The sequence below is a fragment of the Lissotriton vulgaris genome, chromosome 11 (genome assembly GCF_964263255.1).
Source record: "Lissotriton vulgaris chromosome 11, aLisVul1.2, whole genome shotgun sequence".
NCBI lineage: Eukaryota > Metazoa > Chordata > Amphibia > Caudata > Salamandridae > Lissotriton > Lissotriton vulgaris.
This window is the reverse complement of record NC_141699.1, coordinates 440,733,024-440,746,833: the sequence shown is the minus strand read 5'-3', so window position 1 is coordinate 440,746,833 and position 13,810 is coordinate 440,733,024. Positions and strand designations below refer to the sequence as shown.

General features: G+C 46.8%; 1 pseudogene; it reads left to right on the top strand.

Moving 5' to 3' along the window:
- The window catches only part of LOC147679964 (uncharacterized), a 47,555-nt pseudogene that overhangs the window by 30,845 nt on the left and 2,900 nt on the right, over positions 1-13,810 (top strand).

The following is a 13,810-nucleotide window of genomic DNA, read 5'->3' as shown; positions in this document are numbered from 1 at the left end:
TTTGCTTATTGTTATTTCTAAGAACTGTATGGTGGATTTTTTTAATGATTTTTGATCTTGTTTTACACAGATAAAATATTGGATTTTTTTCTAAAACTGGTGTGGAGCACTTTGTAGTGTTTTCACTGTTTGGCTGTTGGTTATGTGCAAACTCTTTACACACTGCCTTTGAAATAAACTTGCCTGCTCATGCCAAGCTACCAAAGGGGTGAGCAGGGGTTATTTCAGTAGTTTATCTCTCTTACCCTGACGAGGAAGAAGGGTCCCCACCTGGACAGGGTAACAACCTGCCAACTACAGACCCCCATGACTAACAATCATTAAATGAGATTTGTATGGCTGACACCTGGGCAGCTCCCTCTATAATCATTAAGCACTACATAGAGGTCTAGGGTCCAGAAATAGAGGATGTGTTGGGCACTATAGTCCTGTCTGCAGTGAAGTGAAGAGTAGAAGACTCATTGCAGAATAAATGTATTTTTCTTTGAGCCGTAATGTACAGTTGCCCTTGCGTGGGTGCAACTTAGTATGCAATTAATCAAGGTGAGAGGCGTGTTGAGGTAATGCTTAAATTACTTACCAGTATTTGCATTACTCCATGTCCTTCTTTTTTCTTGATTAATTATTCCCACCCAGTAGCAGCTCGTGGAGGGAGTGCCGCAGGGCGGTGGGCGGGGCAGGGGAGGGGCAGGGTGAGGGGTAGTAAACTCCCGCTCGTGGCCGACTGGGGTAATGTAAATAAATAAATAAATAAAATTAATTTAATCGCGCGCGCGGAAACGCATTTGGCGTTTCAGCGTGCGCAATGCAATTCGTTGTATTTATTTACATTACTCCGGTCGGACATGAGCCAGAGTTTACTACCTCCCACCCTGCCCCACCCCCGCCCCGCCTCACCACCAGGTGGCACTCCCTCCATGAGCCACTACTGCTCCCGCCCTTCCAGTATGCCTTCCAGTCAAACTGTGGTTATGTGGTCTTGCTGAAATAAACCGGATGTGGTGTGGGTTAGTGTGGTTTGTAAATTAGGCATAAAGGAGTGCATAGAGGAGGCACAGAGGCCTCAGTATGTAAAAATCAAGGCAAGAGATGGACTCGGAGTGATGAAATTACCAGTACGTAATGGAAGCATGACCCAATATATGCCCCTTTTGACTCGTTCCAGTCACTGCTTACTGCACTTGGGCTGCTTTGAGCATTTACCCGGGATGATTGCGGTTTCCAGTCTGGCGCTGTATATCACAAATTTGACTAATGTGGGCACATTTCGGACAGATTCGTGAAATAGTGCCACCATTAGTAATCTCCCTCTGCGCCCATTCCAGAGTTTATTTATATCCCCTGACCACTCTCTCATGCCCTCCCTCCCCCGTTCCCTCGCACAGTCACTCATTTCGTTTAAATGATGACAAACAAAAACATCCATCAAGTCTCATTAAAAACAAGAGCATCTGAATTCCAACAAGCTTACTTTAGAACTTATTTTTCATGAAATTTATCGATTCATGTGTTGTTTCTTCAAACATTCTCCTACAGGTTTGCTTTCATGTCTTGATTTCTGCTTTAAAATCTGTCTCTTCTCATACTCCCCACAGTCAGTCAATCCATTTGAAAATCCCTCGATTCTTTGAACTCTTTATTGACCGGGCGTTTTACCTGCAACCCTGCGGTGAGAGAGCTGGCCCCAGAGATTCGATATTGATTTTATTTCCTGGTGCAGGAGCTTGAAAGGGCATTCTTTGTTTGGGTTGTTTTTTATTCTGCATTAGTCAGACATTGCTCATGGAAAACAATATACACGGATGTTGTCTTTTACATGCTGTATCCCAGTGGGAGAGATTCAAGGCTTCATTTAGAAAGCAGAAATATCTGATGCCGGTGGGATGTACGCCTAAGGGTATTTTTTTTTTTGCCAAAATGTTAACGAATGAAGAGCTAGATGTAGGAGGCAGTTTTGAGGTCGCAAAGGCCTGATTTCCAGAATGGAGTCGTTTGCAACTGCAAACCTGCTTATTTTATGTACAAACACCAAACTGTGATTCTACAGAATCGCAATTGGGGTTTACAAATCAGACCCCTGCCTACTCTTAAAAAATTAATGAAAAATTTAGCCCGTTTTCTTTTAAGGAAAACGACCCAAATTAAAAAAAAATGTTGCTTTATTTGAAAGCAATCACAGACATGGTGGTCTACTGACCCCAGCAGATCACTATCCCTCTGATGTGTGACCTACCTCATTAATATTCATGAGGTAGATTGATTTGTGAACCGCTTGGAATCTGTAATTTAAAAGTAAGAGTTTCACTCATCAGGAATACATACCTCCCAACTCACAAGGTGCCTCGTTGTGACACAGAATATAGGCTCCCATCACACGGTCTTCAGGTGAGGAGCCGATGTCATACAGTGGCAGGGAAAACACTGTAAATAGTGTTTTTAAGTTTGTTTTCTGAGGCTTTGAACTGCAAAGGTCGATTAAGGGGTGTGAAAACACACCAGGACATCGGTACCAACCTCAGCAAGCTTTTTATTTTTTGTGGGGGGTGGGGGGGGGAGACTTGGAGGCGGGGTAGGGTAAAAAGGGCCTCATAGGTAATTCTGGGCTCAAGGCCCCGCCCTGTCTCATAGGTAATTCTGAGCTCAAGGCCCTGCCCCGCCTCACAAAGTGAAATTGTTCTTCAAGTTGGCACTTATAGGAGTAGGGATTTCTTAAATGTGATTCATAGAAAATCGCAATTTGGGAGTCATTATTCCTAATGTTAGTACATCTGACCCGCGACAGAAGCAGTCCCAAGAACCTTTTATAAACTTTGAAGCTGTTGTAGTAAATACCGAATACAGATCTGAGATGGAAAAATTCTAACACGACTGTCAATAGAAACTATACAGATCAAAAGGACACCTTCACCCTCACCAAAATGGAAGATCTTCAAATAGTGTGATTCCAGTGGTTACAGTGGTATTCATTTACTATTAAAATGTAGTATTCATTTAGTAAGCATGAAGGCTAAGTAGTATGCCCACAAGCCGAAATATGCTAATGAGGGAATACTAGTTCTACTCAACTACCCTTCAAATACATAGCGAATACTTCAATTGATTGCTAAAAGAAGACTAGTAGTATTCTATAAGAATAGTATTTGAAGCTTAGTAGTATTCTGTTAGGGTTTATTTGCAGCTCTTGTGCTATTTCAAGAGCAAAATGAAGGGTAGTCTCATTGATTGTGACCACTATTTGAAGACTAGTGGTATTCTTTGTGACCACTATTTGAAGACTAGTGGTATTCTTTGTGACCACTATTTGAAGACTACTGGTATTCTTTGGGACCACTATTTGAAGACTAGTGGTATTCTTTGTGAGCACTATTTGAAGACTAGTGGTATTCTTTGTGACCACTATTTGAAGACTACTGGTATTCTTTGGGACCACTATTTGAAGACTAGTGGTATTCTTTGTGAGCAGTATCGGAAAACTAACGGCAATGAGCGCGGGGAGTCGCGCAGGGGGGTGTTGGCGCAAGGGGGGGGGGGTTCACGCGGCAGCCCGCACTCCTCCTCCTCACCTGTGTCTGTGGTGTCGGTGCTGGCTGTGTCTCTCTCGGGTGTGGCCTGCCTGTCCCACGCTGTACTCCGGGCTGCAGACAGTCCAAACACAAGAGCAGTTGGGTTACGGTGACTGCTGCAGCCCTGGACCCTGTCAGCCCCGCCTTCGATGACACTAGCTCAGTATGTGGACGACGGCGCTGCACCTCCAAATACGGTGTGTGCCAAAAGAGGCAAATGAAGTTTAAAAAATAAAAAAAGTGATTACATTCACTAAGCAAACTTGTCACTGAATATATACTTTTATGTAGCGCTGCCACAGTATTTGTTGTAATTAGCAAGTATCACTGACTTCCAAATAGAATTATTGTCAGTGAGGAGCTATTTTACGATATTTGGAGCCTTCTACTATCCTCTAACGCCATGTAGTGTCGTTTAGAGCTACCCTTTTCCTAAAACCAACGGTATAGACTTAAGCAAAATGCAGACCTATAGGATTTAGAGTAACAGAGCATGTTCAACATTTAAATTAAAAAAAATGCAGCCCATGATTTTCTCAATCTGCTAGTTTTACAAATTGGTTATAACTGGGGTTATGTTTTGCTCTTCATCAAACTTCATCAAATGAAAATATAATCCAGCAAACATCATGTCATAACCAAACCAATTCTTTTTAGGGGTGTTCAGCATTACATAGTTTTCCTCTGAAATATTGTGAAGTTTTTTTCAAAATTTCCCAAATTTCGTGCATTTCACAAAAGTTCAGAAGATTTCAAAGATCGGGAGTTACTTCATAGGTTTATATTGGCATGAGTGCTCCACATGAAATGTGTTAAATTTGGGCTTTTAAGGTTGGACAACAGTGGCCATCCAAGCACACTTTATCAGTGACCCATTCTGTGCCACTGTACAAGGGGCAGGCAGAAAACAAGCATTTGCAATGCAATAGGTCTCGCATTAGGAAAGTGTGAGCTATTGGTATTGTAAATGACAATTTTCTTTAATATGTGTTGGCTTTGAAAATATATAAATTAATAGCAGTGGTGTCCCAGAGTGATGTGGGGGTGCCCCAGAGTGATGTGGATGTGGTGGTGTCCCAGAGTGAAGTGGTGGTGTCCCATAGTAAAGTGGTGGTGTCCCATAGTAAAGTGGTGGTGTCCCATAGTAAAGGGGTGGTGTCCCATAGTAAAGGGGTGGTGTCCCATAGTAAAGTTGTGGTGTCCCATAGTAAAGGGGTGGTGTCCCATAGTAAAGTTGTGGTGTCCCATAGTAAAGTGGTGGTGTCCCAAGGTGATGTGGGGAAAAGTCAACAACTTCAAACGGCGGCCGCGCTGCACTGGCCCATTGCGGCGGCCTTTATAATTTATTTGGGTACACTGATACGAGTGAGAAACGGACGAAACAGATACGAGTGAAGGATGGACGAAGGTGACCAGTGAGAGATGGACGAAGGAGATACCAGTGACAGTGATATGAAGTAGATACCAGTGAGAGATGGAGAAAGGAGATACTAAGCTGAGTAAAAAAAAAGCTGGGACCGCGAGAATAAAGGACTAACAAGGAAAGCAGGGGCATATAATTGAAAATGATGGGATGGGAGATGAATAGAAAAGATATAAATAATGAAAAGCTGGAGGCAGGAGAGAGGGAAGAAGGAGGGTAATATCAGAAGGATAGAGGAGGGAAAAAGGATTGTATTTATATAGCGCTTGTTACCCCTGATGGGGTGTTGAAACATGCTATTCAGGAAGCCCATAAAGGATTAGTGGTGAATTAATATGGTGAAATATTAAAGTAATTTCAAATGGTGGATATTAATCAGTTATTTGGAGTGAGACGGATAGCGGAGGGATAAAAGGGAAAGAAAGGTTTGCATTCATATAGCACTTGTTACCCCGATGGATGTTGAAGCGCTTTTCTGGCAAGTAGCACGCCACTCTGGAACTCAAAGGATTAGTGTTGAAAATTGGTATAGCAAAATATGAAGAAATTTGAGTAGTGGATATGTTATTCAGTTTTTTGGGTATAGAAGTGTAGGTGGCGGGATAGTGAAGGGATAGAGGTTTGTATTTATATAGAGCTTGCTACGCCTGATGGGGTTTTGAAGCGCAAGTATAACTATAGAAATGGAGTCTGTGAACATCAATAGGGTTGCTGTCTTGTGGGTGCGTGCATGTCGTTCCATAACCCGCTCCTTAACCATCGCTAATCCCCTCCTTACTCCTCCCTTAACCACTCCCATTTAGTAGCAAGCATTCCGCATTTTCCAGCCATGCCACCGTTCCTCCCACATTTACTTCTAAACGCAGCCATATGCGTGCAGAGACCTCCGCAGTTAGAGTGGAGAGCTCTACATATAAAAAATAGGAGAGACGGAGGCATTAACATCTGTATGCAGGTTACCGAAAAGCATTTTGTAGGAGTACTATTTGGTACTACTAATGTTCAGCTGCAGCCCACCCATAAGGGTGAAGGGGCCACGCCCCCTCACCTTTTTCCAGAGAGGAAGAGTTTCTGTCAGGCTGAGCAAAGGTCAGCCTGCGAGACACTCCTTGTCCTCATAGTGGGGTCGGGTCAGCAACTCTCACCAAACCCATCCCACAATGTGATGAGTAGGGGACTGCTGCCTTCCCTCACTGGCTATACAGGAAAGCAGCAGTCACACCACTCCTAGGACCTCTGAGGCTTACCTTTCTCTGAGCTGCAGGAGAGGTACGTTTTGTGTTTTTGAATGTTAGGTGCGTGCGTGTATGTATAAACATATGAATTTGTTGTAAATGAGCGCTATGAATGGGTGCATGAGTGCATGTTTGTGAATGTATGGGTGTATTTGTGGCCCGCCCGCCCCCTTCCCTGTCAAAATTACCAGCCACCACTGCTAATGTACTGCAAAAGGCCGTTTGCACATAAACTCCTTTGTGTTCATCTCCAGACACACAAAGAACATGTGTATAAATTTCCAAAATATGCGCAATGCTTTGGGTTTTACATACATGGTTGGATATCGGTGATCTTATTGTGAGCTTCAGAAATGAACGTGAAGTTTCGCCGGTTTGGTAGAAATCTATTTTAATTTTGTTGCATATACGAGTTGCTTGCCCTATTGCGCTGCCTTTGCAGTGTTTAACTTTGCACTTGCATGTGAATAGCATGTTTTACCTTCCAGCACCACAGATTTCTTTGTCCACAGCTGGCCAATTACTCGTTAATAGTCACATTTGCCCTATCGCTGGAAACCAAGATCTATATAAATGAGGACGTAGAAAAGATGGATACGCAGCAGAGTAACAGATTCCTTGATTATGGTACAAACTCCTAGTTGTTTTCCCTTTAGTTTGTCTGCCTTAAAAGTCCCTGAATCTCGGCACTGCGCCAAGTAACCCTGACATGGTGATAGAGTGCCTAGCAAACCCCCATAGCATAAAAATACTGCGATAGAAAACGTGCATATTACAACTTTGACATAAAATGGACAATGACAGGACTGCGGGTATTTCAGATAACACTTGTTGTCATCCCAGTTTGTTCCAAAGAGGACTGAGCTCCAAAGAAGCAGCAGATTTCTCAACAGGTCAGCTGGCGTTTGACTGAGCCTGCCATAGCCCTGCGCTGCCTGGCCTGTGACTGGCCCTGTCCAGTCCTAACCTTTTACGTATCACGTGACATAGGTTTTGACGTTAGCATCGCTCCACTTCTCTTTCACACCCCGACTGTCGGGATATCCCTAGGTACCCAGAGCTCAGGCCTCTTTCAGCTTTTCTCATCCAGTCTTCAATGGCATCTGTTACCATGAGCAGTCGGATTGCCTGGCAATGCTGAAATAACGCCTGACTTACCTCAGAGGCTGGCAACTTACCCCACCTGGTGTCCACGACACCTGATCGGAATGAGTGAGCAGCAATGGGCACCGCGCCAGAAGAATGACTAACAAACCACGGCAGTTGACAACTGCAAAACTGAACAGATCTGAGAAGCGTAGTCATTGAAGTTCAGGTATTGCCGCCTCAGTGGCGCCATGAAAACACCTCACGCTCTGTGAAATAAGAATTACACTTGGAACTGTTACCACTTACCATTTCAAAGACAGCACATTCTTAATTGTAAATAACCTACCAGGGTGAAGCATACATGATTTGATATTTAAGAAAGTCTGAGGGGAACATGTTGTGCGTTTTTGGGCACTAGAAAACGTGCTGTAGATATGTTTTAATTTCAGAGAGGCTTGAGGTAGAAAAATAGCTCTGTGAGTATACCCCCGTAGAAAGAACCGGTGATGGAGAACCGGCGTTTGAAAAGCAACTCAACCTGGTGACAAAGAAGGGTCTTCCCCAGTCAACCAAGCCCACTGCGTCCACCCAGGTCCAGGTGCACCTCATTGCTGGGATTCCCTCTGCATGGTGTCCAGGCATTCTGCAAGCATCAGTGCTCTGCAGCAGGCCTGATAACCATATTCTGCTGGTACCTTCAGTCTCATACAGGATAGGACTGTATAGGTTATAAGAGTGGATCTGTGCACAGAGAGAGAAAGATACTTTACCTAGAAAGCATGCAGTAGAAAGATTTATACTTGCAAGAAGTAGGCCTTAGTGTGTTCCACTCCAGAAAGGTTTGTCAAGCAATATACCCAAAAAATCCGTGGGGGAGGGGGGGGAGCAGGGTAACAGGCAAAAAGAACATATAAGATGTGCCCTGGTGAATCTAATAGCATTGCCAGTGCTTGTTGTACTTTCAGCAGTAACACAGCCCACAACCATTGCACTGTCACCATAGATAGTCATACTCAAGACATAATCACCCCATCATGCCTGCGCCCAGGGCAGCCCCAGAGCCCTAGGATTGGCACAGCACCACCTCACAATGGCTGTCCCCGTGAACATAAACACCAGCAACACACACACTGCTAATAAAATCACCCCCTCGAGTGCACAATTTTCTGTGGTACAACAGCAACCAGGTTTGTGATACGTATACTACATGCATTGGCAAAGTCAACAGGTTGGTCTTAGTCAAGCACACATTTGTTATCAAAAACGAAAAACAGATAAATGGATACAGGTACAGAGTGACCTGCAGCGGAACACAGCCATGTAAACAAGCAGAAAATGGAATCAGTTTCCCTGCCTCTCTGGGAGGGTTTGCCCAAATCCAGGGAGGGTCAAGCCCGGACCATAGGGGGCCTGGTCTCTGAAGGGACAGGGCAAGAATTATGGAAATGGATGGAAATATGGTAATGGTCCATATCGCTGCAAATATTTTTGGGCAGATTTTCAGTGTGAACTCAACCAAAGTGTAGTGGAGCGGTAATTAAAATGCACACAGTCGCATTCCTCTTCTTTCAGGCATGTAAAGATTAAGTGATTTGCCCAGAACAACAGGCTGTTGAGTCCACATCGGTACTCGAACCCCGTTCCCCAGTTGCAAAGCCGGCAGCGATTACCGTTAAGCCACATTGATCACTTCCCAAGCAAAATGAAAATACCTTTCCTGAAGCTGACCAAATTCAACTTGTGCAACACGTTTAAAAAAAAACGAGAAAAAATAGTATGGTTTATGGATCATTTTTATCTTCCCAGTGCATTTTACATCATGTCAACTAATATTGGAGCCCATTTCGCTGCAATTAAAGTGAGCAACAAGGATCACAACCTGCAAGAACATAACTGTTTAACAGTACATTTCTAAAATACGAGCTAGCTTTAGCTTAAGCAGTTTTTCATTATTAGTCAAATGTTACTGTCGTGAAACGAACCTTCAAACTGCGAGTATTCCTGGATCTTTGGAGAAATAAACCCGAAAGAAATGAAGGGAGCCAGAAACAGTTGTTCGGAGCCGGCCCGCACCAGCACCAGGGCAGACGTTGTGAGTGAGCTACACGTCTGTAAGGGCCGCACCCACTGACTGCAAGCAGTTGCACAAAGTATTTGTATAATGTAAATGATTAACACACACACATACTCAGATGGCTGCAATGCACCCCTCAGTCTCACTTACTCATTTATTCTACATTAGCAGGCAAGCATTAAAAAGAACAGTTGACACTGGTCTCACACTTACATGCAAGGACAGCAATTCCGGTTACTCCCCAGAGTCTGATCACACGTTTTCACTCGTCTCCAGTCCATTGGGAATTGTAAACGTGCGTGCACTCCCGGAGATCCCCATCAGAATCCCTCAGGCTCACAACAGGGGCAGCAGCTCAGAGCAGGTCACTCAAGAGCATTGATTTAAATTTACCGCCGTGGCCGGTCGGGCGATACGAGCAGCGCCATCACGCAGCCTAGGCTGACAACCTCCCAAACTTTGAACTGCGGTCCTATTAGGAGCCACGCAAACAATGTACGTCATCGCGTCAGCGCTACGCAAGTAGAACAGGGAAAAAATACTACTCACAAAACGGGAGGCCACAAGCAATCTAGCAAAGTATCCAAACGTCCAGAAAGTGGCAATGACTGGAGAAAGAATAAAATATGAAAAGTACAGTAATCTAATTTAAAAAAAAGGCGAATGTGAAAAAATAATAAATAATCCAAGTAAACAAGCATTGAAAAGGAATTAGGTCTCGCCCTCCTTTAAGTTAAAGCAATTCTGTTTGGAATTAGGTGGCTTTTTAGCTTTGCTTTTATTAGTGTCCTTCACACTTTCATGTACATATCAAGCATATGTATGCATATATGTGTATATATATATATATATATATATATATATATATATATATATATATATATATATATACATGCATTTATATTTGTATTTACATCATAGATATGCAGATTATATACATGCTTATATATGTATGCATATATACACACACACATATATATATATATATATAGAGAGTAGAGAGTAGAGAGAAGTAGAGAGTGTGTAGTAGAGTGAGTAGTAGAGAGTGAGTATTAGGGAGTGAGTTGTAGAGAGTAGAGTAGTAGAGACTGAGTAGTAGGGAGTCGTAGAAACTGAGTAGTAGATAGTGAGTAGTAGAGTATTAGAGTGAGTAGAGTATAGTAGAGTAGAAGTGAGTAGTAGAGAGTAGTAGTGAGTAGTAGAGTGAGTAGGAATAGAGAGTTAGTAGTAGAGTGAGTATTAGAGTAGTAGAGAGTGAGTAGTAGTGAGTAGTAGAGTAGTAGAGAGTGAGTAGAGAGTAGTAAGGAGAGAGTACTAGAGAGTAGTAGAAAGTAGTAGAGTGACTAGTAGAGAGTAGTAGAGTGAGAAGTAGAGTGTAGTAGAGAGTGGTAGAGAGTGAGTAGTAGAGAGTGAGTAGTAGTGAGTAGGAGAGAATGAGTAGAGTAGTAGAGAGTAGTAGAGAGTGAGTAATAGAGAGTGACTACCCTAAACCCTAAAACACTACCCTACACTATCAATCAATCATTCAAAGACATTTGTAGAGCGCACTACTTACCCGGAGGGTCTCAAGGCGCTTGGGGGGGTGGGGGGAGGGGGTGCTGCTACTGCTCGAACAGCCAGGTCTTGAGCTTCTTCCTGAAGGAGAGGTGGTCTTGGGTCAGGCGCAGGTCGGTCGGGAGGGAGTTCCAGGTCTTGGCAGCCAGGTAGGAGAAGGACCTTCCTCCTGTTGTCGTTCTTCGGATGTGGGGGACGGCGGCGAGGGCGTGACTGGCTGATCGGAGATGGCGTTTGGGAGCGTAGAAGTTGATGCGGTTGTTGAGGTAGCTCGGGCCTTGATCGTGTAGGGCTTTGTGTGCGTGGGTGAGGAGACGGAAGGTGATTCTTTTGTTGACGTGAGGTAGTGTGGCTCACTGGTTAGAGGCGGCAGACCCGAGAGCAGAGGACGGCCCGGGACCAGGGTTCGATTCCCGGCGCGGCAGGTTTCTGGACCAGGGTCAGCGGACTCGATAATTCTCTCACCTCGGTGCCCACTCTGATCAGCGATCACACTCGGCAACTCTGGGCATTAGCTTGCCTCATCCTCACTAACGGCCCCACCAGACCGCCGGGGATGCCTGGTCTCACCCTGGAGATACCCATTAAGGGACCATCTCTCAGGGAAGCCAGGAAGGGTTTCGCAGCGGTCGAAGCGCCTTGGGACCCTCCGGGTAAGTAGTGCGCTATATAAATGCCTATACATTTACACACATTTGACGGGGAGCCAATGCAGGTCTCTCAGGTGTCCGGAGATGTGGCTGTGTCGTGGGATGTCGAGGATGAGTCTGGCTGAGGCGTTCTGGATCCGCTGGAGTCTCTTCTGGAGCTTGGCGGTGGTTCCGGCGTAGAGGGCGTTGCCGTAGTCCAGTCGGCTGGTGACGAGGGCCTGGGTGACCGTCTTCCTGGTCTCGGTGGGGATCCACCGGAAGATCTTCCGTAACATGCGCAGGATGTTGAAGCATGACGAGGAGACGTCGTTGACTTGTCTGGTCATGGAGAGGGAGGAGTCCAGGATGACGCCCAGGTTCCGTGCATGGTCCGTCGGTTTGGGTGCGGTGCCCAGGGCGGGGGGCCACCAGGAGTCGTCCCAGGCGGAGGGCGAGGAGCCCAGGATGAGGACCTCCGTCTTGTCTGAGTTCAGTTTCAGGCGGCTGGTCGTCATCCACTCGGCTACGTGTTTCATCCCTTCGTGAAGGTCGGCTCTGGCGGCGGCGGGGTCGTTGGTCAGGGAGAGGATCAGCTGGGTGTCATCGGCGTAGGAGATGATGTTGAGGTTGTGCTGGCATGCGATGGCCGCGAGGGGGCTCATGTAGACGTTGAAGAGGGTGGGGCTTAGCGAGGATCCTTGAGGGACGCCGCAGATGACTTCGGTGGCCTCTGACTTGTACGGTGGAAGTCGGACTCTCTGTGTTCTTCCGTCGAGGAAGGAGATGATCCACTCCAGTGCTCTCTCCTGGATTCCGACGTTGCTGAGGCGCTGCACTAGGGTGCGGTGGCAGACAGTGTCGAAGGCCGCGGAGAGGTCTAGGAGGATGAGGGCCGCTGTTTCTCCGTTGTCCATCAGGGCTCGGATGTCATCGGTGGCCGCGATGAGGGCGGTCTCAGTGCTGTGGTTGGCTCGGAAGCCAGACTGTGAGGGGTCGAGGGATCCATTTGTCTCGAGGAAGGCGGCCAGCTGCTTGTTGACGGTCTTCTCGATGACTTTGGCTGGAAACGGGAGGAGCGAGATGGGGGGATAGTTCTTGAGTTCGGTGGGGTCCGCTGTAGGTTTCTTGAGTAGGGCGCTGAGTTCAGCATGCTTCCAGCTCTCCGGGAAGGTGGCGGTGTCGAAGGAGGTGTTGATGATGTCCGCAGGAGGGGTGCGATGACAGCGTCGGCCTTGTTGAAGACGTGGTGAGGGCAGGGGTCAGTTGGAGATCCGGAGTGGATGGAGTTCATCATGCGGACGGTGTCTTCGGTGCTGATCGGAGTCCAGGCGCGGAGGGTGGTGGTGGGGAGCGGAGGTTCGGGTGTGGCGTGCGTCGGTTGAGTGCTGAAGCTGTTGTGTATGTCCGCGATCTTGTTGTGGAAGTAGGAGGCGAGGGAGTTGCAGAGGTCTTGCGATGGGGTGATGTCGTTGTTGCCGGCATTGGGGTTGGAGAGCTCTTTCACAATGTTGAAGAGTTCCTTGCAGTTGTGTGCGTTGTTGTCCAGCCGGTCCTTGAATGCAGTTTTCTTGGTGGCGTGGATCAGTTGGTGGTGCTTCCGGGTGGCAAGCTTGAGGGTGGTCATGTTGTCCGGTGTTGGTTCCCTTCTCCAGGCTTTCTCGAGGGCTCGGCAGTTCTTCTTGGAGCTCTTGAGTTCGTCGGTGAACCATGGGGCCTTCTTGCTGCCGGGTCTGCTGGGCGGGGTCCTCAGTGGGGTGAGTTCGTCCGCGCAGTCGCTGATCCACTTCGTGAGGTTGTCGGCGGCCTGGCTGGGGTTCGCTGAGCTGGCTGGAGGGTGCTGGCTCAGGGAAGCGGCGAGCTGGTCGGCTGTGATCTTGTTCCAGCTTCTTTGAGCAACCTGTTGCTGGTGGTGGTGGATCGTCGTTCTTTTGAAGGTGAAGTGGACGCAGCTGTGGTCCGTCCAGTGGAGTCCGGTGGCGTGGCTGAAGACGATGTCTTTGCAGGATGAGAAGACTGCGTCGAGTGTGTGTCCGGCGAGGTGGGTGGGGGTGGACACCAGCTGCTTGAGACCGAGGGTGGCGAGGTTGTCGAGCAGGGTGATGGTGTTGCGGTCATAGTTGTTCTCCAGGTGGAAGTTGATGTCCCCCAGGAGGATGTAGTCAGCGGAGGGGAGGGCATGCGGGCTGATGAAGTCGGCGATGTCCTCGCTGAATTGTGTGCGTGGTCCCGGGGGTCGGTAGATC